Source organism: Dromiciops gliroides, chromosome 4, assembly GCF_019393635.1.
Source record: "Dromiciops gliroides isolate mDroGli1 chromosome 4, mDroGli1.pri, whole genome shotgun sequence".
Taxonomy (NCBI): Eukaryota; Metazoa; Chordata; class Mammalia; order Microbiotheria; family Microbiotheriidae; genus Dromiciops; species Dromiciops gliroides.
Genome location: NC_057864.1, coordinates 89,006,114 through 89,033,609, shown reverse-complemented (window position 1 = coordinate 89,033,609; position 27,496 = coordinate 89,006,114).

The window sequence follows — 27,496 nt, the reverse complement described above, 5'->3', positions numbered from 1 at the left end:
TGCTGGTGATAATAGACATAAGAATATCAACAGATCTGTTCTAATTCAAGTCTGTTTGTTGTTCTCCTTCCAAGTTCATCTATAAACAAATTCAGGCTGATCTGCCTTAATTGGATCTTAGATCAAATCCTCTATAGGATAATTTTGTTCTCATTTATTTTTTGCTATTTCTTGAGGCAAAGCTTCTTATGATCTTCCTTTTTAATGTTTCATAACTGAGCTTGCATCTTAAACGGGTATTGCTATTGGCGACCATGTTTGGGGTTTTTGGCATAAAGAGCAACTATTTATTTGCTGGTAAAGGTAGTTTTAGACACTTATAATCCTCTTTACTGTGAGTGAGCATTTTGTGCTAGATAAAGTTCATAAAATGGGGATATCAAGTTACTAAGTATCACATCATTTTTTTTCAAAAAGCTTATTTTAACAAAGTCTGTTTGTCTAAATTTCCTCATCTGGAAAATAGGGATGATAATAATAGCATTTACCTCCCAAGGTTGTTGTGAGGATCAAATGAGATAATAATTATAAAGTGCCTAGCATAGTGCCTGACACATTGTAAGTGCTATATATTAGTTATCATCATCGTCGTCATTATTATACTGTTATACCTACTTCACATGGAGGCTTGGGGGCAAGGGAAGAGCTTTGCGAGCCTTAAATTTCTGTGTAAATTATTATTTAGTTAATAACAGACATCTCAGGAACTACAGTAACCTGCCCATAAGAGGGACCAAATAAGACTGAGGCACACTCTCTTTCATGGGTTCTTAAGTCCAAAAATTATTAGCTAGTGAAGCCTTTCAATACTTGCAGACAGGTCTTCAGAGGGTAGACACAACCAACCTTTCCAGTTTGATAGGACCTGCCAGAGCTTGACCTCCACTGACAGGCTTCCCTCAAGAAGCCCAGACAAGATATCAGAGACTTTTTTGAAGGCTGACATGTAGTAATAGATTTGGTTTTATTCTCCTACCCCCAATATTGATAGTATTTAACATCTATTTATGGTTATACCTTTTTTCACATCAGGACATATAATTTCATTGGTAAAGGTAAATACAGGTGGGTTAATTCCTTTACCAATGCAGATCTGCAATTGTTCTTCAGCTTACAGTCTTTGTTTGTTTGTTTTTTTTGCTGGGCAATGAGGGTTAAGTGACTTGCCCAAGGTCACACAGCTAGAAAGTGTCTTGTGTTTGAGACCAGATTTGAATCCAGGGCTGTGCCACCTAGCTGCCCCCCTTCAGTTTGTAGTCTTGAAGAGTAATCTGGCATACTGAGAAGGTAAGTGACTTGCCCAGGATAAAATAGCCAGTGTGTGCCAAAAGCCAAATACCTTACACTGATCCTCATTAACACAAATTAACTCATTACTTACAACTATACTCTTCTATGTTTGTTTCCTATCCCAGAAAATAGGGAAAAGTTGTTATTAGTAATCCACCCATTAAATAACTGGTATAAAACTTTTTATGAAAATTTTTTTTCCAGGAAAAAGAAAATCTCATTTGGTCATAAAAGTTACATTTAGCATTTACATTTAGATTTGAATCAGGTCTGTAATTGCCATATAAATATTAAAATATAATTTCTATGTCAATGTTGGAAGGGAAAAAAAAACAAACCCAGCCTATTATTACAATTTCAATCACATTGGCAAATGAGATCAGTGACACAAATAAAATGACCTTGTATAGCTACAGTCATTTAACATGAGTGAAGGTAAAAATGTGATAATGATATTTCATTCATGGAAATTCAGCCAATGAAAGGGAGCTTTCTCATTTTAAATTAAAAGCTCATTACTGACTAGAAATTAACATGCTCAAAATTATTGCATATAAGATTGAGGTACAGATATTGTATGTGACAAACATTATAAAAAGACATCTATACAATCAGCATATGTTAAATTCAAAGGGAATCCTGAAAGAAAATGCCAACTGAATGTAAAAATGTGACTTTATCAAAAAAGATAATATGCTAATGTTCATAAGTACATGATATAGAGGCAATTACAAGAATTAACAAAGCAACATTGGGAAGCCCCTTACTTTCTAATACTGGCCCTCAAGGTTAAGCTAAAAAAATAAATGTCAATGTCACTTTTAAAAAACCTCAAATGTAAGATCCATTCAGAAGTGAAGTATCAAGCGCTACATGCAAATTTCATTATTGGCACAAGAGATAATATGCCCTAAAAACTTGAAACAAAAGTGACAGACAGTATAAGCAAAGTTTGAAATCTATACCTCCCCTACTTTGCTTCCATCTAATGTTGTCGTGCTTTCCAATTATTGCATTTCCAATCAAATAATTACATTAAAAGTATCAACGGTTAAGAGGAGAGATAGAATAAAAAATGCTGGACCTAGTATCTGGAGAACTGACTTTAAATTCCACCTCAGATAGTTAGCAGCTGTGTGTACATAAGTCAAATCAACAAGAATATACTAAGTGGGGGCAGCTAGGTGGCGCAGTGGATAGAGCACCGGCCCTGGAGTCAGGAGTACCCGAGTTCAAATCTGGACTTGGACACTTAACACTTACTAGCTGTGTGACCCTGGGCAAGTCACTTAACCCCGATTGCCTCACTAAAAAAAAAAAAAAAGAATATACTAAATGTTTAATAGGTGCTAGGCATTGTGTTAAGTTCCAGGGGTACAAATAAAAGCTAATAAATAATAACAATAATAACAATAACAAAAACAATAATAAATAATCCTTGATCCACAAGGGATTTACATTCTAATGGTAGAAGACAAAACCTAAAAGCAGTAAGGATGGAGAAATTACCTTCCAATGGGTGTAGTGGCCCACTTCACAACTATAAGACATTCCAATTATAAAGTATGGAACAAAATGTCCTGAGTGAATGTTAGCCTGTTTATTGAAGTTCTAGTAGGCTTTAGAGTCTAGAGACTTGCTCGGGAAACTTGAGAACTAAAACTAGAAATTAAGGCCACTAAAAAAAACCAAAAAAACCAAAACAAAAACCCTTACTGAACCCTTTCTTTGTTTCATCATGAAACAATTACAAAGGAAATGCTTTTCTGTGAGTTTCTCAGAGTCCAAGCTAGGCCATAAATGTGGACCCTTCTCTCTATGATGACAAAGCTACTAAGCTTTCCAAATTAACTATGGAGTTATGTGACCTTGATACGGGACCTTGATTTTGTCCTTCCTTAAATTTCTCAAACAATTGTCATGTGCAAAGAGCCCAAAGTATAGATCAAGGAGGAGAAATAACTTATATAACACATCAATTCCTTACCAACCACTGCCCAAGAACACTGGAAATGGAAGAAAACCAGCAAAACACAACAAACATACCAGAAATGAAAACTGTTAGAGTCTATAAAAAAAGAAAAACTAGGAAGCTATATTTGCTGCTTCCCACTCCCAACCACATCCACCTCCCATAGGCATTTGACCACACAGCTACTGAAAGCCTACATCAAGACACATGCACAAAACTTAGAGTTTCACCCTTCTCCAGCTATCCTTAGCTTTAGTGAGTCTTGAGAAATATCCTTCAATAAAACTCATTCAGATGGGTAAGTTTTGTGCAAGAGGTCCTTTTTCTTTCTTTTTGTGACACTGATTTACCATAAAAATCAGTCATTTAGAGAGGTAAATGTATTAAATTAAATTAATATTAAATCCATTAAATATAGAAAATAATATGGATAGGAGAGATTGATCACCTTCCCTTTTAAAATTATCTCTACAGACTTAAATAGAACTAATTCAACCTTCCTTTGTAGATCTGTTGCTGGGCTAAAATTTAATGTCTCAGTATCTAACTAGAATGAGGCCCTGAAGGTTAGATAATTGTATACTACTAAAAGCATTAGGTGACTTTAGACAAGTCACTTAACCTTTTTGAGTCTGGGTTTCCTTAAATATAAAATGAGAGATGGTCTCTGAAGTCCTTGCTAGTTATAAAGTGTCATAATGCTATGAATAATTCTCATATGAGTATTATATCACCTCCACCAGTGAGAATAAAAAAATATAAAGCAGCTAAAAATATGACAGAATGAGATGAGCTAAAAGGAATTTTTTCCCCAGGCCAAAAATTCATTTCTTGTCCCAAGGTGTTCAAAGCTATATAACTGGATGAGGAAATTGAATGTTTGGGAATGCAGAAGAGACTTGATTAGTAGTATAACACTAAAAAAGAAAAAGAAAGTTATATGAAGAAAGAGATTCACATTTCCCTATAGAACCAAAAATAAAAATTAAGTCATTTGATATGCCAAGAGGTATGCTGGTAAATGTTTAACAACCAGATGGGAGGGTGGGGGCATAGTGTACATACAACAAATGTTTATTTTGCATTTAGTCTTATGAGTCAATCAACAAAATAATAAATCAAGCCCTGATTTATACTGTTTGTCAATTTCTGCAATGTAAATGCTTACACTGAAAATTTAACAATTAGCTTTTTGCAAACTGATAAGAGCTGGTTCCAACATGCCCCTGAACAGAAATAATTATAGGAATAAATTTCACATTCAATTCACAGCTAATGGAAGAAGTCTTAGAGAGGAAAAAAAAATCAGAGAGATAAAAGTCAAAGGAAGACTGAAATGGTATCAAAGTGAGGAAGGTCAGGCTCCCAGTCACAATCCTTACAGGTTCCCAGTCTCAACTACCCACAGGAGGATCTAGATCAGATCTGTATACCTCCATAAACTACCAAGAAAGGAGCTCTCCAGGCCAGCACTATGGGCTCAGAAATGGGGAGACTTGCATCCTACTGATTCTGTATTTCAAAACTTCCTGAATAATTCCAGCAACGCATATCATCTACACTACTCCCTAAGAGGTCACCTTCAGGATCCAAACATTCACTGAGCCCTAAAGCCTTCTGAAAGATGAAGTTGATCTAGCGAATACTTACTAATCCAGATACATCTGCTCCCCAAACCTTCTGGGAAACAACAGTCTGCTATAGTGGAATATACTGAATCCTCTATGGCAGGGTTTTTATTTATTTATTTATCTGTTCATTTATTTGTTTGTTTGTTTCCCAGGGTTGTTCATGATGGACTACTCTATCTTAAGGTCTGGACTAGTTTGTCTAAGTAAAATACTGCTGACCCAAAGCTTTCTCTGTGGTTTGAATGCAATCCTAGTGGGGTGGGGGAAGATATGGTCATCAGTAGTTGACAAGAACACTTTCTTTCAAACAACCTACACTGCTCCCACACATCCCTCCACAAAATATTTGGTGTATTGTATTGCCTTACCCTCCATAAGAAACCTAAAACCAGAAGGCAGCTTTTCCTCAGGAAAATATAGGGGATGATGCCAAGAGACACTTAAGACATAAATATGACAACAAAACATTCCTTATAAAAATAAAGTAAATAATTAGAGAAATGGTCATCATTTATAGTTTGGATTTGCCAATAATTAAAAAATATTATGTATTACCTAATTTACTGATTTAATACTTTACCAAACTACCAAGGGGTTGTTTTATGAAACTACACAAAATAATAACAAATTTCATTTAATGAAACAAAAAATAGTAGGGAGAAAGTAGAAAAGAAGGAGAATGGTACTTCCAAACATCAACTACATCATACAGCAGTAATTGAAACTATTTGGTACTGGTTTATAAATAGCAAAGCAAATCAGTAGAACAGACCAAATAAGCAAGAATCAAAAACAATTTAACTCAGCAGCCTCCCCCCAAGTTCAGTAGCCTGCCCCTAAAATAAACTTACTTGTGTAAGTACTCCCTACTTGATAAGAACTATTGGGTATGCTAGAAAACATTTTGGCAAGAAATAGGTTTAGAGCCGCATGTCAAATCATACACCACAATAATCTGAAATAAAAACTCACTCAAAATATTAAAGGCTACATACTTTTAAAATAAAGGAAAAATGAAAATAGAAACTTAACAACTGTACGTAGAAGGCAAATTCTTAAGCAAAAAGAAAACACAAGTATAAAAAATAGACAATTTTTGGAATAAAAAAATCAAAAGCTTTCAATAAATCAATAGACAGGATAAAAAAATTATCAATTCAATATCAATTATCAATTTCCATCAATCATTTCTTACAGAAATGAGACATCCAAACTATCTAGTGAATTAACACAAATATATAATAAAAACTATTCCCCAATGCAGAAGTGATCAAAAGATAAGAGTAAATTCAAATAAGAATCAAAAACTATCAACAACCAAATTGTTGCAAATTGTTAATAAGAGATATGTAAATATAAAAAAATAACATTGAAGTTTTTACCTTACCCCCAGCAACATGGGAAAAAATGATAGATAATGGAAATGTTAGTCAATTTTGAAAGGTGTGCATTAAGAGATATACACAAATAGTCTGATTATGGAGCTGTGAATTGATACAATAATGCTGGAAAACAATTTCATTTTATGCAAAGAAAAGAGACTAAAATGTCTTTACTCTTTAACTGAGAGATTCCACTGCTAGTACTATATCCTAAAGGAGATCAAAGACAGAAAGGACCTACAGATGCTAAAATAGTCATATCAATGATTTTTATGGCAATAAATAATTGGAAAGAAAGTGGATGCCCATCACCTGAGAAATGGCTATACAAAACTGAGGTTAATGAATGTAATAAAATATTTGCAGTGTAAGAAATTATGATACATTCAGAGAAACATGGGAATATTTACATGTACTAAGACATAAGGAAGTAAAATCTAGAAGGTGATATAGACAACTACAATAGACAAATACAATGAAAAGGATGCTAAAAGAAAGCTAAGGGTCAGAGCACCTAGGTGGCGCAGTGGACAGAGCACTGGCCCTGGAGTCAGGTGGACCAAAATTCAAATCCGGCCTCAGACATTTGACTATTAGCTGTGTGACCCTGGGCAAGTCACTTAACCCCAATTACCTCACCAAAAAAACAAAAACAAAATGTTAAAGGAAGCTAAATACTGTGTAAATATAATGAACAACCTTAGTCTCAGAGGAGATATAAGAAAATATATCTCCCACTCTTTCTCTGGAGAGGTAGCTTCATTGAGTGTGAGGTAGTTTGGGAAGTAAGGTAATATATCTGGAAAGGATTATGATCCTTTTTTTAAAAGGCATTATTAATAGCATTTTTCAAAATAGTGTTCAATGATCCTTGTGGTTCATATTATGAAACTACAATACAATTCAAAAAGTATTTATTAACTGCCTACTATGCCTAACGCACTGGGAATACAGAAACAAAAATTTTAAAATACCTACTCTCAAGGAGTTTATATTCTATTGGGCCATTTGTTTGATCATTTAATGAATTGAACCCACTTCCCTAGATGAGCTACAAAACAGAGCTTTGTTTAATTTTTCTATTTAGGACTTAGAGTAAGATGTCGTTATAATGACAATAGCCGAAATTTATTTTCCTGGTTCCAAGATATCGAAAAGCAAGATGAGAGGGAAGGGTCATTCATATTTTAAGAGGCCATGCTTCAGGGTCAAAGAAAGTGCTACATTCCTCTTCTACCCACAAGTGTAAGATGGGGTGATCATTGGATAGAAAACCAGTATCAGAGACAATAAGCCCCAGGTTTAAGAACCACTTCTTATATACACTGGCTGTATGTGTGAGGGGAAAATCATTTAACTTCTTAGCACCCCCACCCAGGCAAATTACTAAGACTACAGAGTGTTCCAAAAGTATAAGTGACAGTTTTAAACTTTAGCAACCTAAAACTGTGCTAAGACTTTTGGAACAACTTGTATGTTATAAAACAGTTATTGGTCTGCACTGGCAAGTAGAAGTGATTTCTACATAGGAACAGAGGAAAATAAGGGTTTTTTTTTAATAATAAACATTTTCATGTATAGTTTTGAATTCCAAATGTTGTTCCTCCTTCCCTCTCCCCGAGGCAATAAGCAGATATGGGTTATGCACATACAAGTATGTGAAACATTACCATATTAGTCATTTTGTACAAGAAAACTTGAAAAGAAAAAAATGAAAGTGAAAAAATAGCACGCTTCAGTCTGTGTTCAATCAATATCAGTCCTTTCTTTGGAGGTGGATAGTATGTCTCATTAATAGTCCTTTGGGATTGTCTTGGATCATTGTATTGCTGAGAATAATTGTCATTCACAGTTATTCATCAAACAATATCACTGTCTCTGTGCATTGTGTTCTATTGGTTCTGCTCACTTCACCATACATCAGTTCATACAAGTCTTTCCATGCTTTTCTGAAATCATCCTGCTTGTCAGATAATAAGTTTAGAGTTAGAAAAGTTCCCTATATTAATGAAATTACAGATCCATATCAAATATATGAGAGAGGGAGAGGGATAACATATGTACATATACTTTGCATGCACATTAGGAAATATGTTGAATATTGTTATTAAAAAACCTTAAATCTTAGAGGACGGTCCAATTATACTTTTAAATTGAGACCACTGATACAAGCTGAAGAACCCAGTACATATGGCAATAAAACTTACATTTAAAATAAATTCTAAACATCTCAAATTTCACCATACATATGTCTTTCCAACATACAACAAACAAGATTATTCTATTTAGAGAAGGAAAAGGAGCTTTGGAGTGTCTCCATCAATACAAAGATTCTCTTGATGTATAGTTAGCTAGATAAATGTCCAGAATAAACTATACTCCTCTATCTCACATCTATATAGAGAGCTGGTGTCGAAATCATGCATATATCTTGAGAGTGTGCCATTTGCTCATTGTTTCATAGATGGGGGTAAAAGAGGAGAATCCACTATAAAGAAAATCCATGGAAAGAAAAACTTTTTAAAAAATTTTCTTCCTTTATGAGTGATGTTTTCCCCATCCCTTAGATAGAAGTGATTTAACAGTAGTACTAATCAGTTTATAGACTACAAACTGTAATTTAAAATATTTAGATATACTTTAGTAGCTTTAAGTAAATGATAATGAAGATATTGATAGGAAAAATGCAAATGCTATATCACTAATTTGTCTACTCTACCACTTACCTAGAATCCATTTATCTGACTTCCAATTGTGGTTATGTAGAACTACCAATCCGCTTAAAGGTCAGATACCTAAAATAATAACTTCTGAGCTGAAAGGGACCAATCAGAGCTGCTAAGAAGTTGGAAAATCATATTGCTTAAAGCAATATGGTGGAAATCCTTGACAGTAGAAAACACTTCAGAGGAATAGAGGCAGAGGGGCATCATCCAAGATAGCAAACATGTTATGAGCCTGTTACTTAGTAACAAGGCTATTTTAAGTAGAGTATTATATAGAATAGCAAGTGACTATGCTGTTATCTGACTATTGGTTTCTTCCTTTCAATATTGTAGTCATTGTATTTTTACCACTTGGATTGTGTTAAATTGTGGCAGGAGTCATCAAGTATAAATATCCATGGATCCTGAGGCTCAGAATTTTTGGGTCCCAGACCTAAGACCAGCTTTATCGTGAAACAAGATACCTCTCTCAATATACCTATTTTCTTTTGGCTTGGAGACTTTGTTTTGGGAGTTTTTGTTTCTTCATCTAAAACTGTGACTTAGAAATTTTCACAACACCTTTGTCTTGTTTTCTGATTATTTTTCTGGATTTTGTTTTCCTCTTATAGGATAATTTAACTTAGGAAAAAAAGCAATTCACAAACACAGATACTAATCAAGTCATAGTAAATAATTACATTGACTATTATCATAATATTTACATCCTTCCTAAAGGAAAAGAAAAGAGGTATATCTGGTGAAATTGCTTTCTCTTTTCATTTTTTTCTTTTAACTCATGATCATTCACTCACTAGGGATGTTGACTCCAGAATATCCTTGTCACTTGAAGGAAATTAATACAAATAGATATAAAAGAAGAAAAATGAGAAAGCAACAAAAAAGACAATAAAAAGGAAACATAATCCAATTGAAAGGTTGTTACCCATGTCTCACACACAGCAAATGAAATCATCCTCTGAGTTGAACCTTCCACCCACCCATAGCCACTTTTAGAAAAGACTCAACCTTAATAATTAAGTTTTACAAGAGTTAGCTACTATCATTTGAGGCTAATTTTTCTCTTTAGTTTGGCATGGAGGTAAACCTCAAGCTGAAAAACTAAACCACAAGTGGGACATTAAAAACTTAGTATACAGGCTTTCTAAGGTCCCCTAAAGCTTGAGATGTTATGCTAACAAAAAGCTGTTTATATGAAACAAAAACCAAAGGTATCAAAATGTCAAAGGAATCTCCTGATGACTCCCTTGGAGATGAGTAACCAAAGTTTTCCATTGAAAAATAAATCCACACCAATAGGGAGTGATCCGTGACATCCATCAAACTTTAAGAAGAATTTCAGAATGATGAGAAAACAGAAGGTTATTCATCTAGTCAAGGCAAGCATACCCAGGACAGACTTAAAAATTTTTCTGAAGATTCTTTTCTGTCTTTCTTCTCTTACTAACATTATTTCCTTTCTTCCACAAACTTGGAAGGCAATTCAGCCATAAACTTTCTATTTTCCTTTTATTCTTTTTGACTTAAAAACAAATGTTCTTCCTTAAAACTTCACCACACTAACAATAATAACACCAGATTAGTTAGTTTTTTTCTCATGAAAGGATAGGAATTTTTTCCTGCTACAAAAACATATATTTTCCCCCAATTTTTTCTGCCCCAATCCAAACAATTGAGGAAAGAAAAGCACAGCTGCAAAAGCTAAAAAGATAATTTTTAAATACTATACACAGTTGAAGTATACATAGAATGATTTTACATATTCACGTGTTTATATCTAATGGTAGCCATCTCTAGGGTGGGGTGGGGGCAGAGAAAAAATTTTACTTGATAACTTTATTATATATTTAAAAGAAATAGAGTCAGCTAGGTGGTGCAGTAGATAAAGCACTGGCCCTGGATTCAGGAGGACCTGAGTTCAAATCCATCCTCAGACACTTGACACTTAACTGGCTGTGTAACCCTGGGCAAGTCACTTAACCCTCATTGCCCTGCAATAAATAAATATATATATACACACACACACACACACACACACACACACACACACACACACATAAAAGAAATAGCAAGTTGTAAGTGACAGATTTGTTGTTTCATCTACAATCTTTTTTTTTTTACTTGGGGCAATGAGGATTAAGTGACTTGCCCAGGGTCACACAGCTAGTAAGTGTCAAGTGTCTGAGGATGGATTTGAACTCAGGTCCTCTTGAATCCAGGGCCAGTGCTTTATCCACTGCACCACCTAGCTGCCTCCTACAATCATTTTTATTGTACTGTTATGGAAAGCTCATTTTATTCCATAAATTAAAAATAAAATAAATATTTTTTAAATCCTATACACACATTGGTGGACAACCCATTTTTGGACTTGAATAACTTTCTTAGGCCACATCCATGCCCCCTAACTCAATGGACCATATTAGCACAGCCATATTCTTCTGAAGTAGAGAACAATGGAACCAACATCAGCAACTCAATCACAAATGAATTGGCTAACTAGGCCAGAACTCCTGAGACAGCTGTTATCCCAAACAAAGCTGTTTTCCAAAGGCCCAGAAGGCACTTGTATAGTACATACATAAGGTATACTTACTAGCTTATCTTCAGGCTATGTTATTTTCAAATGAATACAGAAGCATTTGCTGCTCCAAGTGAAACTTGCAAACTCACAGAATTTATAGAGTGGTTTCAGCTGTGATTAGACAGCTGTCTCTAAAGGCAATCAACAGGTTCAAACAACTAGGACCATTGAAGAGCTAGCTGTTTTCTTAAAGAGGTATTCCAAAAATACAGCATTTTTGTTGTGCTTTTTTAAAAAGTTAAATACACTCACCTGGAAAATTTCTAAAAGTTTTATTCAATGGTTTTATTTTTTTAATACAGAAACTGCAGGAAAAAAATAATGGATTATTATGGCCAAACTTTTCAATGGAGAGTCAATAGTCAACCACCAGATGAGGTTGAGGTTTTTTTACTTAAATAATTTCTATAATAATAAGCCAATGTATGCAGAAAAAGAGACCTCGTTTGTCTCTTCAGTCACTGCCAAATGATTCAGAATCTGTTTCTGATTGTTCACCTGATTTTGGAATAGATGATTTCCTGATGACTCCAAAAAGTTCTCAAAAAGAATTGTGAGAACAGCAGGCCTAATTCAAAACATACCCTAGGTGGAGATGAATCTGGATCCTTAATAACTAAGTTGCAACAACTGACATATCACAAATTTCTGAGTGACAGGTGACTCAGAAAGCAGGGCAGGGCAAATGACCATTTTTGTAGTCAAACTGAAAACAAATTCAATTTCATTGCTTAGGTAGTTGACTTGACCAATTATCCATTCCCAGTATGATTAAAAACAATAGTAAAATTTAGCAGTAAAACTCCAAACTACCTAAAACTGGAATAAATGCATCCCTTAAGAGGTGAATGGCTCTGACTCCTACAGTTTCCTAGCAGATTATTTTAAATCCCTTCAATTATGAGTACTGTAATGAGTACAGCAAGTGAAAACCAGCAATTCTTGATGATCTAGATGATTTCGTTAATTGTGGAACAAACTAATACAAATTATTGAAACCTGAAGACAATTCCCAGACCTTACTATGGACCCCACTTTTATAATGGGGGTAATAGAACCTGCCTCCTAGACTTATTGTAAAGATCAAATGAGATAACATTTGTAAAGGGCTTCATAGGTGGCCAGAGTGGATAGACCATCAGGCCTGAAGTCAGAAACAACTGAGTTCAACTCTAGCCTCAGATATTTACTAGCTGTGTGTCCCTAGGCAAATTTCTTTTCTTTTCTTTTCTTTTTTTTTTTTTTTTTGGTGAGGCAATTGGGGTTAAGTGACTTGCCCAGGGTCACACAGCTAGTAAGTGTCAAGTGTCTGAGGCCAGAGTTGAACTCAGGTCCTCCTGACTCCTAGGCCAGTGCTCTATCCACTGTGCCACCTAGCTGCCCCCCTGGGCAAGTTTCTTAACCCTGTTTGCCACAGTTTTCTCATCTGCAAAATGAGCTGGAGAAGGAAATAGCAAACCATTTGATTATCTTTGCCAAGAAAACCCCAAATGGGTTCACAAAGAATCTAAAGTGGCTGAACAACAACAAAAATTTAAAGTACTAAATAAAGGCTAGCTGTTATTCTTTTGATTATAGACATTAACAAAATGACCATCTCTCTGAGCTCATGTGCTCTTTCTGTCTCTGTTCCACCTCTGATGTAAGTTCTTACAAATGATGCACTGCCAAAAACATGAGCAGAAAGAAGTAAAAGAATGGTAATGAAGATACTGACACTATGAATTTTACAAAACAGAGAACTTGGCATAGTGCTTACAAGGCTGGCCTTGGAGTCATAAAGACCTGGGTTCAAGTGTTGACTTCTGTCTAACACATACTGGCTAGATGATCATTAGTAATTCATTAAACTTCTCAGTGCTTCCTCTAAAACTGGCAGAGTAGTTGTCAGCTTTTTCAGTGAAAGCAATTTCCACACTGGGACTTTTCTGTACCTCTATCAAAAATTTAATAAGTCAGAGCTCAAAAGCAAAGGAAATGCAAAATTAAGAAATTGCCCTGGGGCAGCTAGGTGGTGCAGTGGACAGAGCACTGGCCCTGGATTCAGGAGGACCTGAGTTCAAATCCGGCCTCAGATACTTAACACTTACTAGCTGTGTGACCCTGGGCAAGTCACTTAACCCCAATTGCCTCACCAAAAAAAAAAAAAAGAAAAGAAAAGAAACTGCCCTTAATTCCACTTCTAAATTATTTAGAATTGACTATATGTGAACCTTATTGTATTTCCACATAATAAAACATCAATACAAACTTGTAAGTATTAGATTCATAAAGCTCTAGAACTAAACATTAACAATAGACTAGCCACACCTCATATTTTACAGACCCTGTTTAAAAAAAAAAAAATTTAAGTGTTGTGACTTTCCCAGGCTAACAAATGTTAGTTGTGGTAGAATTGGTAGTAGATTATAGCAATCATGATACCAGGCTCTTTAAACTAAACAGGAATGTCACTCAATGGCTGCACACGATTATTAATGGAAGTTGATCTGGAATAAAGCTAAACCTAGAATAACACGAATTTTAACCTAATTTTTCTGACAAAGTTAATTAGCCCAATAAAGCTTGATTCATCTAGGCTTGCCTCACTTCCCTGCACAGGTTCTTTTATCAAGAGACTAAGACAAAACCTTTAGCTGAAAACACAGCAAAGTCACAGGAAGTCACATGTGCTATTTAAATTTGTTAAATTACTCTACATTTGCTTTTGTTATTGTTTATGCTTGTCTATGTACGTTTCGAAGTCCTCTGGTAGAGTATAAACATCCTTATTTCATTATTTTTGTTTTTGTACTACCAGTGGCTAGCACAGTTTCTAACATATAGTAGGCACTTAATAAATGTTTGTGGTATTAATGAATGCATTAACAATTTAAGAATTCTACCACTACCCAATTTTATATGATCATATGTAGACATCTGGGTGGACTGACTTTTTTTTGTTTGGTTGGAGGTTTTTTTGGTTTTTGTTTTTTGGTGAGGCAATTGGGGTTAAGTGACTTGCCCAGGGTAACACAGCTAGTAAGTGTCAAGTGCCTGAGGCTGGATTTGAACTTAGGTCCTCCTGAATCCAGGGCCAGTGCTCTATCCACTGCACCACCTAGCTGCCCCTCTGACATTTTTTTTAATCTGCAAATTCAAAGAAAATTGTCTTTACAAATTCCAGCTGTCGCATTGCATCTAAAAAGTCCAGTCCACCATTATTTATATGAACTAATGAAATAAGATCATTCTAATCCTGCCAAGCCCATCACAAAGCAGTGCTCCAGTGAGAAATACTCACAAGAAGAAGATTTTTCATGGATAATGAATGTATTATAAATATATGCTATATTTTATGTTCTTCAGGATAGCATAGCCTGCAGCTACAGGATACAAAGCATTTTTTTCCTAACATTATTTTTTTTTAATTTTCCAACCTCAATCTGGCTCACCAGCCCCTTGCAAAGAAATATCATTTTAATATCAGATCAGCATATAGAAAGGCTTTTGTCACCCACAAAACAGCTATTTGATAGAATAATTTTTCATCATATCTTTTAATTAGTTTAACTTTTTAATCTCCACTGAAATCATTGAATTACAGAGTCTCAAAGCTAAAAGGGACCTCTGGGGCCATTTAGTTCAACTCCTACCTGACCTCCAGTGAAGAGGAACCCAACTATATTCCAAAATTGGCCATTCCACTTTTGGATGTCCCTAATTGATTCATCAAACCTAAATGTACAGCTCTGAAAACTCTCTTCATTGCTTTTAGCTCCGCCCTCTGGGGCCTTTTCTCTGTGACTGCCCTTCAAATAGCAAGGACACTGCTATTAGGTCTTCTCTTCTTCAGGCTAAACAGATCCTGTTCCTTCAGTCCTTCCTATCTGATTTTAATGTGTGAATACATTAATAAAAAGAAATATGTGAAATATATTTATATTATAAATATGTAGTTTTCTAAGTCATATATAGCTCACAGGGATCTTTACATATGATACAGTGGCCCCCATTTCTATTTGAGTTTGATACCACTTTTTTTTTTTTTTTAGTGAGGCAACTGGGATTAAGTGACTTGCCCAGGGTCACACAGTTAGTAAGTGTTAAGTGTCTGAGGCCGGATTTGAACTCAGGTACTCCTGACTCCAGGGCCGGTGCTCTATCCACTGCGCCACCTAGATACCACATTTTAAGATGCTGTTACTTCTTTAATTCTTGCTTCATATAAAGAGTATTTGGGTTTGAATTTAAGCTCATCATTTATTATGTGTTTAACTTCTCTGTGCTTGAGTTCTTCGTAATCTCTAAGGTCCCTTCCAACTCTGATATTGAGATATGTGGCTATTTACAGGGTTAAAAAAAAGTCTTCTCAAGAGAGGGTTCTATGATGGAAGAAGTATTTGGAAGTGATAGTGGTATAAAAAAATAAATAAAAGAATAAAACTTTAAAAAAATAATGTAGGGCAGCTAGTTGGCACAATGGATAAAGTACTGGCCCTGGATTCAGGAGGACCTGAGTTCAAATCCAGCCTCAGACACTTGACACTAACTGTGTGACCCTGGGCAAGTCACTTAACCCTCATTGCCTTGGAAAAAAATAAATAACGTAGATCAATTAAATCCGGAGTATTTCCCTGATATATCACTTTAGTAGTCTTCATTTTTTTAAGAGGAAATAATTGTTATAAATTAATTTTATAATCCTGTTTAAATTGTTCTGTTAATGCAGACTGTAATTCTTCCAATGTTTAGCATTTCTTCCTTCCTTGGAATAAAGTACCTTGCTTTTACCTGATTTTTCTTTGTATATTGGTAATTTACTTTCTCCTCTTCCCTTGGCAACCCCTTAGACTTTTGATCTATAACTATTACTACAATTAACCATTTTCTCAGGGTAATCAGGTGGTCAGTTGTTAGCAGCCATTGCATGAAGGTGAGTGAAGTGAGGAAGAAAGGTGAGGCTAACCCTGATAATTAGAAGTCAGGCATCCTCTGGATTTAACCTGGTCCACAATGTCATGGATGGGTACAAAACAGGCAGGAGCAGATATCCTCTCTACCCTTTGTACTCCCAGAAGTGATTCCTCTATGAGAGAAAGAGGAGGGGAGAGAGAGAGAGAGACAGTGACACAATGACACAGAGAAAGACAGAGAGAAAGACAGAGAGACAGACAGAGACTACCATGAATAGCAACTTTCCTATATGGGAATAATGGTATTTTTAATCAATTTTCTTTTTTCCTCTTCATGATAATTGTTTCTCTGTGTCTTCATGTAGTGCAGGGGAGTTCAGATGGAAAGCATCAGCCCACATAGAGATAGCTTTAACAAACTGTACTGCTACTCACAAGGGGAGAACAGCTGATAGATAGCAAGAACAGATTCAATGTGCAGTCTCCATGCTCAGGGTGGGCAGCACACAGACAAGGATATCCACACTCCAATCCAAATCCCTGAGGCCCTCAAGACTCAAATTTATACATCAAATGAGGCGAGCCAGTATAGTAACAAGGGGAGCCTGCCCCATTATCTAGAGAACCAATAAAGTGAGGGTATTTTCTAAATTACCTAATAAGGAGAGAGGAATAAGAAGCAGGAAAGTAAAGAATTAGGAAATTTCAGCCTATCGGTAACATTCCAGAAAGAGGCTAAAAGGAGTGTAGGGAAGGGGCTCTCTGGGTACAGAACCAGTTTTCACCAGCTCACACTTCAGAATTTTACTTTTGAGAGCTTTCCATCTTTTTCCCAACATTCCCTATAAATTTTTGTCTATCGATCTGACTCCCTCCCCCTCCCCCTCCCTCTCCCTCCCCCTCCCCCTCCCTCTCCCCCTCCCCCTCCCCCTCCCCCTCCCCCTCCCCTCCCTCTCTCTCTCTCTCTCTCTCTCTCTCTCTCTCTCTCTCTCTCTCTCTCTCTCTCTCTCTCTCTCCCTCCCTCTCTCTCTCCCCCTCTCTCCTTCCCTCCTTCCCCTCCCCGATTCCCTATCACCATTTTAAATTTGCTTTTCTTCAATCTAAGAAGTTGCCAGACTAGTCTTGCCTTTCTTCCCCAACTCCACAAATCTCACTCACCACGAAGTCCTCATCACTTCCAGTACAGAAATCAGTTCTTACTTGGTGACAATTAGGTCCAGAACAGCAGTTCTGCTTCCCGCCCCCCCCCCCCCCCCCCCCCCCCCCCCCCCCCCCCCCCGCCGCCCCCATTGTTTGGCCTTTTGAAGGATGAAATTATCATTAAGTTACATTGTTAATTGCTCTGCTTTTGCCACAGATAGTTGTCCCCTTTGCTATCCTTTTCTAAATTTGTGAGCTTTGTTGCCTGAACTTCTTACCCATTTCCCCCTTTATGACAGGTGGTCAGAAAACAATATGACTGAAATTAGGTATAGGCCAACAAATTATACCATATACCAAGATAAGGTCAAAATGGGTACATGATTGAGAAATAAAGGGAAGAGCAAATTAGGAGAGCAAGGTATAGTTTGTCTTTTGTCTGTCATATCTCTGAAGAAGGGAAGAATTTTTGACCAAACAACAGATAGAAAGCATTATGATATGTGAAATCAATAATTCTGATTATATTAAATTTAAAAGTTTTTGCACAAACAAAACCAATGTGGCCAAGATGAGCAGGAAAGCAGAAAGCTGGGAAACAATTTTAGAGCAAGTATCTCAGATAAAAGCCTCATTTCTCAAATATACAGAGAGCTGAGTTAAATGTATAAGAATGCTAGTCATTCCCCAATTGGTAAATAGTCAAAGAAAACAAATGAGCCATTTTCAGATGAGGAAATTGAAGTTATCTATAGCCATATGAAAATATACTTCAAGTCACTATAGATTAGAGAAATGCAAATTAAAACAACTCTAAGGTAACACCTCATAGCTATCAGATTGGCTAATATGAGAGAAAAGGAAAATGGTAAATGTTGGAAAGGATGTGGGAAAATTGGCACACTAATGCACTATTGGTGGAGTTGTGAACTGATCCAACCAATCTGGAGAGCAATTTGGAATAAAGCCCAAAGGTCAATAAAGCTCTTCATACTCTTTGATCCAACAATGACACTACTAGGTCTGTATCCCAAAGAGATTATTTTAAAAAGGGTAATGGATCTATATGTACAAAGATATCTATAGCAGCTCTTTTTGAAGGTGGCAAAAAATTGGAAATTGAGGAGATGCCCATCAATTGGGGAATGGCTGAACAAGCTGTGGTATATGACTGTAGTAGAGTACTATTGTGTTATAAGAAATGACAAGCAGGATGATTTCAGAAAAACCTGGAAAGACATAGGAACTGATGCAAAGTAAAATGAGCAGAACCAGGAGAACATTGTACACAGTAACAATAACATTATGCAATGATCAACTATGAATGATAGCTCTTCTCAGCAATACAGTGATCCAAGACAATTCCAAAGCACTCATGATGGAAAACACTGTCCACATTCAAAGAAAGAACTGATGCAGCCTGAATTAAGATCAAAGCATACTATTTTCATTTCATTTTTTTCATGTTTTTTTCTTTTGTTCTGTTTCTTCTTTTACAACATGACTAATATAAAAATATGTTTTACATGATTTCACATATATAACCTATATCAAATTGCTCACCATTTTAGGGAGGAGGAAGGGGAAGGATGGAGGGAGAAAAATTTAGAATTCAAAAAAAATTTAAATGAATGTTAAAAATTGTCTTTACATGTAATTGGAAAAAATAAAATACTATTTTTAAAAAAGACAGATGGTCTGTGGAATACTCCAACGACATTGTTTTTTTCTATTTCTACCTCCATTGATCTTCAACCAAATGTTCTTCACCATTCTTCCCACCTCTAGTTCCTGGATTTCCTCATATGAATATATCATCTTAATTTATATTGCTTAATCAATGTTACTCAGCTCTCTTCCCCTTACCTTCTCTCTCCTTTAACGTGTTCCTTTTAAATAAAATAAACCTTTGCAGAGCCATGTTCAAATAATGAGTTTGATCCCACTAAGTTGCTATGATACATAAGGCCAAATTAAACTCCATGAATTAAGATCTCTATTTCAATGTGCTTGTTACCCATGTTTCTGTGCAGTAATATTTATTTAACTATTATTCTTGTCAGAAAGTATTACAGGTACAATAAAATATATATTCTTTTCTTCTTTTCCCTATATAACTTCTTCTGTTTCTGAAGATGACCAAAGTACAAGAAAAACAATTGTCTATGTGGATGTTAAATGGAGGGCACAGTTAACTTCAAAAATAGAATAAGGATTTCTTGGGAAAATCCTTTCCTAGAATCATTCCCTTTTGATTCCTGTGAATCAATCATGCACATCACATTTCTCATCCTCCTTGGATGGATGGTGTCAAAATTAACTTTCAGTACTGAAGAAATCACTGACCTTTTAAGATGTGCTGTTTACTGGCTGCAAGTGGCTATGGAAATGGGCAATACTAAATTCAGTCACTTTGACAGGTAACAATCTGAAATTAGATTCTTTTAAAATACAGTTACGATCTGACTGCCAAGGAAATATACATAAAAATGTATAAACATATATGTGAGTATGTCATTAATAACATCAAGAAACCCTACTAATTAATAGGCATTAAGATCACAGAAGTAATTATTTTGCCTAAAAATATTAATTTTTAAAAATTCTGATATTAAAATTACACACCTCAAAATGATGGCTGCCATCACTCCTTTTGATCAGCAAAGGCACACACTAAGTAATAAAAGATGACAAGAAAATTAGAGAGTAAGTATAAAATGACTGTGACTACTTTATACTTAACTTGATTGGTTTGAACACACTTTGAATTTGTTTCTATGAGGCACCAAAAATATTTTACTTGGAGTGTCCCCTATTTTATTTCTGCTCAAAAAAATGTTTTTAAATTCTCAGATTTGCTTTTTTAACCCTAAGGTTTATTTGTCATCACCCTACCAAATATGGCCACATTCCTGAAGACTTTATGAATACATGTTCATTTTTTTTTCTGGTGCACAAAAGACATTGAATATTCACAAGTTAAACTGACATGTTTTCATAATGTTATCCAAAAATACCTCAACTAAAATCCTACTGTGATGCCTCATTATGGTGTTAACGAGATGCTTGGTTCTTGAAGACTGTCCAAGTGGGGCTTAAGCTGTGGTAAGTCTTGCCAAGCTAGAAAGGCTTTGAGTATGGGCATGCAAGTGAATATGGGTTATATATCATACAAGAATCTACCTAGCTATGTTTGGAAAAACTGTATATCAAAAAGTTGCCATAAGGTAATGAATTATTTTTTTTGTCCATAACAATTCAGGAAGATTGTCAGTTCACCTTTGGAGGGAATATAATATACATCAGTAGGAGGAGTGTTATCATCAATGAAATCATGTAGTTTTTGAGGTATTGTAAATAGTCACTAAAAATGTATACTGTATATAGTATGATGTGGTGGATAAACAATTGGCCCTAGAGTTAAAAAAAGACTTGGGTTTGAGTCCTTAATGGGCAAAATCACCACAGTCCCTGAAGAAATCAAATTGAGAATCACTGAAAAAGCAATGGACAAGTTTGTCTGATAGGTATGCACAAGCTGCAGCACATTAAAACAAGGCATTGTGAAGGGAAAGAGGAGTAAAGAATGTTACCAAAGAAATGTATAAACAAATAAACAAAAAAAAAAATGATGGACTGCTCATGTAGTAAGAGTGTGAAATGGCCATTGGACAGCCTGTATGCTCCAGTTAGATGATAAAGATACTAAAATGAACTTAGAATTTTAAAATATTGTTTATTTGGATTTATATCTTCTCCTTTGCCAAAAACCTTAAGTTCAGGAAGAATAATTTGTCCTTGAATTAACAGCAGCAATCTTTTTTTTTTTAAAGCAATGTCTAACCTCATATCTTACATGACTAGTAAATCTGGAAGTCTAGTTTCAAAAGGTCAGTTTTGAATCTCACCCTAAAATTTGGCCATCTGGTGATTTGTTGGGGTTCCACAAGTCATTGAATTCAACCCCCAAGGGACCATACAGAGAAAGTGCTCTTTCCCTTATTCTCAGAAATAAATTATATTACGTATGTGTATATGTTGATTAGATATAAAATAGATTGTATTGTATTCATAAATGAAAGATGTTTATATATACATATTAATTTATGTGTTTATTCTATTATGTGTATTATAAATTATCATTTGCATTTTGCATATATATTCAATATATATGTACAATTGTGTGTATGTATATAAATACACAAATAATGAAATGCATTTCTGAGCATAAGAGAAAGGGCACTTTCTCTGTAAGTTCCCTTGTTGGTTGAATTCACTGCCTTGTGGAAGCCCAACAAATGCATGTTTTTTTCCTCATGATTTATATTGCAGGCACCATTGAAAAAACCACAAGCTAAATAAGAGTTGTTCGACCCTGGAGAACACAACTCTATTACAAGAAGGACTTTGTGCCATTCTTCTCACTTACAAAATAATGATTACAAAATTCAACCTTTCCAGGCACAGATTATTCAAGGGATAAATTCTTACAGTGTTGGAAAAAAATGGTGTCTTCACTGATTCTCTCAACAGAGATTCCAGTAATGAATTTGTCACAATAAAGTAATGCTCCTTCACTGATGTTGATTGTTAGGGTGACTTCTAAAGGGCTGCCTGAATGTCAAGGGAAGGCAGCAGTTTTAGAGATGAAAGAGACAAGGTTCTCCACTTAGGTCAAAGATGGTAAATAGAATGTACGATTAAGAAGAGAAAAATGGCCTACTCTACTATTTTGTTGAAGAAAGGGTTTTGTTTAAACACAGTATAAGGCAGCAACTGAGACAGAGGGGAAGTAGAAGAATGTTGGTTTTACTGGGCTTTTTTGTTTTTCTGCTCTCTTGATTCTGTGCTTTCTTAAAAATTGATAGACAGATAGACAGGATAGATATACACACATACACATATATACATATATGTATATATACACACATACATATGCATATAGATGTGTATGTGTGTATACATGTGTATACATACATATACACACATACATATGCATATAGATGTATATATGTGTATACATGTGTATACATACATATACACACATACATATGCATATAGATGTGTATATGTGTATACATGTGTATACATACATATACACACATATATATCAGTGAAAAGGGGATCCAATTTCATGAACTGACAAGCAGAATAAATGATCAATAAGATTCATAAACAATACTAAAAATCAAATAGACTTTCCTAACCTGACGGATCATGAGATTATAAATTTAGAGGTGGGATACAATTCATCAGCCATCTAGTCCAATACTTTAAAGATTACTAAGGCCTAGGGAGATCAAATGATTTGCCCAAATTCAGTTAGTTGGGAGTCAGTAGTAGTGGTTGACTAGCTGTGTGACCCTGGGCATGTCATTTAACCCTCTTTGCCTCAGTTTCCTCATCTGTAAAATAAGTTGGAGAAGTAAGTGGCAAAACACTCCAGTATCTTTGCCCAAAAAAACCCCACAAACCAAATAAAGTCATGAAGAGTTGGAAATGACTGAAAATGACTGATAAGTAGTTGTTGAACCCAGTTTATCTGATTTGAAAGCCTCTGCCCTTTCCATTATAGTGTGCCACCTCTTTAAGAATCAATGCTAAAAAATAAATAAATAAATAAATAAATTTTTAAAAGATCACTTCATTTTAATTTTTAAAAAATGAATGACTATACAAACATTACTACCCTACCCTTTGCTGGAATTTGTATTCAATTATTTTCAAAACAAGTTTAACATCCTGCTCCAGAACCAAAGCTATGATGGTCCTTTAGCTTTAGTCCAGGCAATTCACATTTAGATGTTACTGACAGCAACTAGACTCCCTTAAGAATGTTGAAACAGCTCAGCTTAGGTCCTAGTTAGCAAATAATTCATTAAAATAGGAAATTATCAGGTAGTTTCCTCCTTATCTACAAACCAAGTGAATTTCTTTCTGCTCAAGTTCTTCCTGCCCTTCACTCCCCCTCTGGGGAAGTGGCCTCTTCAGTGGAAGCCTTGCAGTGCCATAATAGGAAATAAGTTTCCAGGGAAATGTAAGGGCTAAAATTCTAGCTATGATGTCCAAAATCTAATGAGGGGTTACCTTAAATTAGAAGCTTTAGCAAGAGTTTAGACTTTTAAGTATTTATTAAAGTGCATTAGAAGTTAGTGAAGAGAGAGAAAGGTAAAAGGCAAACTTCCTCTAACTATCTAATAGACCCCAGCATCCAACCCCACAAGCCAAGGTCAGGAACCCAAAAGACCAACACTTCAGTAGCTACTCCAAGAACCTCCTATGAAACAGGAGAAAGGGCCATCCACACACACACACAGCTCCAAGTTAATTGGCTGATAACTTTCATTGACTGGACCCACGAGCAAACATCACTTCCTGACGCCAAACTGACCTTCGAAACCCCAGAAAAGGTCACTTCCGGACACTAAAGTCACATGATTTCTTTTCAGACCAGAACTCACAATCTCCCTCCCAGGAGGGGGTGTCATTCCATTTCTTACAGAAACATATCTGAGGATCTTAATCCTCAAAAAAAAAAATGTTATTCAATTTGTCTTAAAAAGGTTACTGTAAGTAAATGTTTCAAGCTGCTTGCCCCAGGGCCATTCTGGAAGCTTTCCCTAGGCACCAAAATTGTTTGTTACAACTAAGTCTTTCTTTTTGAATTTTGACTTTTGTCAAGCATCCTAAGTTACCTGTCTATGAAGCAGATTTATCAAAATGTCCCATATTAATAGCAATTCTACTTTTATAAGTACAGTTAGGAACTCTCATGCCCATTCCCCCAGTGAGAGAGCACAATTTTCTAACAATGGGCTGGGGGTTGACGTCCCAGCCCTGGGCTAGGAAAGATCTTTTTCTGTTGTGTGGCTCTCAGTCATTGTGTACTCTCTTGCCTCAAAGGGACACCAAGTAACATAAGGACTGTGTCATCCACAAGTGTTTATGACAAGTAAAATGAAATCTGTTGAATGTATTCTTTTAGAGAATTAAAAAAATACACACACAATTAAGTGGAAAATAGAGTTGGGTTAAGGACTTCATGTCTGTTTCTCTGAGAATTCCTGAGTGACCCTGTTAAAAAGCAAAATTACTTGTTTGTTTGTCCATTCTGAGGACTTTTCTCATGGTCTTGAAGAATGGAATTGTGCATGTCATGGCCACTGACTGTCACAGTCAGGTTGTTTGCTGACCTCCAACCTCTACCCCCTCCCTTTTCTCCTAATTCACTGTTAACACTTCAAAACTCTCATTCTATATGAAAAATCTCCACCCTTCCCCAAAAGCTGATCATATGGATATTCTCCCATGGAATAATTGGAGTCCTTCTATATTTTACTAACCCACTCCCAATGTCCATTTAATCTGCAATCTTTGTCTTGGATCTCAGATGTCCCATGTAGTCACATGGTCTCTGGAAACACCTTCTCCAGGAGCAGCTAGGAAGTTAAATCCTCTTTAGTAAATTTGTTTCTCTCATTCCAAGTTACTTGTAGAGACTACTTAGATGTTACTGCTAAAATCTTTTACAAAATAGATCTTAATACAAATTAGTATAGCCTCTCAAATTTTATTCTTCCAATAACTAGATCAGGTGGTAAAAACTAGTTCAAACCTATAATTCTGATCTTATTAATAATAGAGCTTTAAAAACATCAAATTAGTGACCCACAGAAACTTCAGAAAATTTAGGTTATACATGCCATATTAGAATCATTTACATTTGACATACAGGATTGTCTGATCTTGTTGCTTTCTCAAATTTTTCCACTCCAACCAATTCTAATTCCTTTTGGAGGATCAGATGCTACTAAGGATCTAATCCTTTAAAAAAATATATGGTAATAACAGTCTTTAAAAGTAAAGGCTCTTGGGGACAGCTAGGTGGCGCAGTGGATAGAGCACTGGCCCTGTATTCAGGAGGACCTGAGTTCAAATCTGACCTCAGACACAACACTTACTAGCTGTGTAACCCTGGGCAAGTCACTTAACCCTCATTGTCCTGCAAAAATAAATAAATAAATAAATAAATAAATAAATAAAGGTTCTCCACCCCCTAGTTCAATGGCTACACAAATAAATTTACTTACAAGAGGTGAACTTTACTCCAATTATAGCCAAAAAACAAAACAAAAAACAAAACTTGGAATAGAATGTGTAGCGTAAATTCACTTTGTAATTAATTCCCATTAGTATACAGAGAACAGATTATATAAAATGGGTTGTCTGTAGTAAAAACATGTTCAGTTGTTAACCATATTCAAATGATGTAGATGTTATACAGATATTACTCTCCACTAAGATGACTGATCGTACTGAAACTCTATTCCTTAAAATGAAACAGAAGAGGTTCTGACTTTAACCTCATAAATTAATAGATTTATATTTTTGTTTCACAAGTTTTTGTTTTTATTTTTGTCAAATTATTTCAATACCATTATAAAAGAATGAGATATTTCAGAATTTAATCTTATATATGATATGTAAGTATTAGCTGGTAACTAACAAGCTCAAGAACTAATTTACTTATTTGTTTGGGATATAGAACACATTCAAAATAAAAATAGTAAGATGTTATACAATTGCATTATACCTTCTACTGACCATTTGTTCTCATTATAGAAATTTGCTATAAAAAGGAAAAGGCAAGGGCATATTATATCAACATCAAAGCTGCTCCCCCAGGCCTGAGCCTAAGGGCACAGAATGACTCAACACATGTACAACAGGATAAAGCATCCATTTGGTTTCAGCTAAGAGTCACAGGTGACAACCAATCATGCAGTAACAACTCCACTTCATAGCATGATTCAGGAATAACTAGGTGGGAAATATTCCTGTTCAAAAGGAATTAACACAATGGGGAAACTGAGTCAAGGGAATCTTACCTTCAGCCATGCCAAGGTCACCCCCTCATTATTTTCCCAGAGACAGATTTCCACACCTGCAATTCAGGATCACACTTCTGAGTAGCTTGTGGCATTTCTCTCAAATGTTGAATCACTAACTGATCTATCATACAAGTATACCTAAATTCAAAACTCAAAATATCAGTTACAGTCCCAAGAGCTTTTACCTCAAATGGCAAGTTTACAGACTTGTAAGACTCCCTAAGTATTTAACTAGCTGTTTTAATCATACTCATTACCTTTTGATTTTTTCCTAATTCACACAAACCTTTTCTCTTTTTGTTAACCTCCACATTTCCTGAACTTAGCATGGTTCAGGAATGTAAAGGAAAAGGAAGAATCTTTCTGAAAACTTATAGAGGTCCATATTCTTTTTTCCAGGAAAGGGTTAATTAATAAGACACAAAAAGATAGATTTGCCGGGAAAGTTTTTCCTTCTAAACTGCATGTATGTATGCATGTATACATGCACACATATATGTATATATCCACACATATCTTACACTTGATTTTACCAGTCATATCCCAAATAATCTTCACTGAGTTTTTCTTCTTCTGTCTCCTGTCCCTCTGACATGTAAAGTAAGAAAGGGAAGGAGAGAGGGGGAGATAGAGACAGAAAGACTGATAGACAGACAGAAACTCTCCCTGTTTTTTCCTATGGTACAGAGGGCAATTGCCACTTCAAGGTCTCTTTTAACAATGCTAAAAATTCTCATGTTTGTCTATACTATAAATCTTCCACTAAGCAACAGACAATTGGCAGCATATGGGATTTCCCTGTTAGAAGCTTGTCAAGGCACCCCCAAAAAAAAGAAAAATACCTATTTGTACAAAAATATTTGTACCAGCTCTTTTTGTGGTGGTTAAGAATTGGAAATCAAAGGAATGCCCATCAATTGGGGAATGGATAAACAAGCTGTGGTATATGATGGTGAGGGAATATTATTGTACTATAAGAAATGAC